The sequence below is a fragment of the Mandrillus leucophaeus genome, unplaced genomic scaffold (genome assembly GCF_000951045.1).
Source record: "Mandrillus leucophaeus isolate KB7577 unplaced genomic scaffold, Mleu.le_1.0 Scaffold345, whole genome shotgun sequence".
Classification (NCBI taxonomy): domain Eukaryota; kingdom Metazoa; phylum Chordata; class Mammalia; order Primates; family Cercopithecidae; genus Mandrillus; species Mandrillus leucophaeus.
Window position 1 is genome coordinate 685091 of NW_012103643.1, and position 1846 is coordinate 686936.

At 46.9% G+C, this 1846-nt stretch overlaps 1 protein-coding gene across 1 annotated transcript in view; it reads right to left on the reverse strand.

Annotated features, from left to right (window-relative positions):
• The window catches only part of EVA1C (eva-1 homolog C (C. elegans)), a 122914-nt gene that overhangs the window by 104841 nt on the left and 16227 nt on the right, over positions 1-1846 (reverse strand). The window lies entirely within an intron of this gene.

The following is a 1846-nucleotide window of genomic DNA, read 5'->3' on the forward strand; positions in this document are numbered from 1 at the left end:
CTGCTCGCTCTCTTGGAAACAATACTATATTTTCTCTGTGTTTGGCAGAAGGAAAAAAACATTTTAAGTAGAGTTGTGACTTGTCTGAAGGGGTGACGGAGGGAGGCACGCTCAGAAAGTGGAAGCTGCTCCGCAGTCTTGAGGCCTCTGGGCAGGGATGGTAGTTACCATTTCAGAGGAGTCCAGTGACTCCTCCTTCTCGATGTGGGCCGTAAAACGGTGCTCAGCCCCATGACCACATAAACTCCAGAGTATCCTGATAACCGTATAACAGCAGCACAGACGGCTGAACGCACTGTTCACAAAGTAACGCCCAAGCTGTCTGTATGTGAGTGCATGGAGACTGGTGGGGTGGCCGGGGATGGAGAGAGAGAGGTAGGGGGAATAAGAGCAGGAACACAGGGAAGGAGGAAAGTCAGGGAGGCAGTGGGAGATGCCCCCCAAAAAAAAAAAAAAAAACCTCTGCATTATCTTCATGACTTTCTCTCTTCCTTTTTCATGTTCAAATCAAATTATCCACCCCCATCATGCAACTGTTTCACTGAGATTTTGAAATAATTGAGATGTGTTGCAAACACATCCTCGCACGTCAAGTGAGCAAGCGATTTCAAGTTGGAACACCTCTCGAGAGCGATATTTCACTTTGACGTTAATGATGGCCAAGAGTCTAGCTGGAGATGATGGCAAAAGGGCCAAACACATAGACAAGGTCCTTGGAGGAAAGGAAGGGGGAAAAATTCTGACTAAAACCCCACTGGGCTAGAGAGTGTGGAGAAGCATAGCAGCCTGTGGATTTTCATTTCTTTGGCTTTATGGAACTGAAGACCTCCTTCAGGCTACAGAAGACAAGCTAGATGTGGAGAAGAGAGTCTTTCAGGGCTGTCTAGGGACTCCAGACTCAACTCTGATTAAAAAAAAACAAAAGTTTTCACTTTTTTCAGGTTCTAAAAGTGTCGATAATAAAACAAGGACAAGTCTGCTGGTCTAGCCCAGGGTTCCTCAACCTTGGCACGAGGACTGCATGGTTCTTTGCTGTGGGGGCGCAGTCTTGAGCATTGTAAGATGTTTAGCGGTGCCCCTGGCTTCCGCCCACTAAAAGGCTGTGACAAAGAACATTGCCTCCAGATATTGCCAGATATTCCCGAGGGACAAAATCACTCTCGGATTGAGACTCACTGATCTCAACTAAACATTCGGACAAGCAAAATTTTCACCGGATAAAGACAGCCATCCCCTGGAAAGACCATAGAGCACTTTTGGCAAATGTTGACAAACCCAAAGAACCTGCCTTGACTTGAATAGCCAGGGAGAAACACAGAAGTCTGAGACAAGAAAAGACCTTTTGCCTCAAAGCCTTAGTTTATGGTTTTTGAGAGCTAGAACACTAATAAAAAATAATCCTGGGCCAGGCACACTGGCTCCTATCTGCAATCTCAGCACTTTGAGAGGCTGAGACAGGAGAATCGCTTGGAGACAGGAGAAGGCTAGGAGTTTGAGACCAGCCTGGGCAACATAGCAAGACCCTGTCTCTACAAAATACTTTTTTTTTGAGATGGAGTCTCACTCTGTCTCCCAGGCTGGAGTGCAGTGGCGTGATCTCGGCTCACTATAACCTCCGCCTCCCGGGTTCAAGTGATTCTCCTACCTCAGCCTCCCGAGTAGCTGGGATTTACAGGCACATGCCACCACACCCAGTTAATTTTTGTATTTTTTTTTTTTCAGTTGAGACGGGATTTTGCCATGTTGGCCAGGTCGGTCTCGAACTCCTGACTTCAGGTGTCCCACAGTGCTGCGATTACAGTTGTGAGCCACTGCACCCACCCTACAAAATACTTTTAAAAATTAG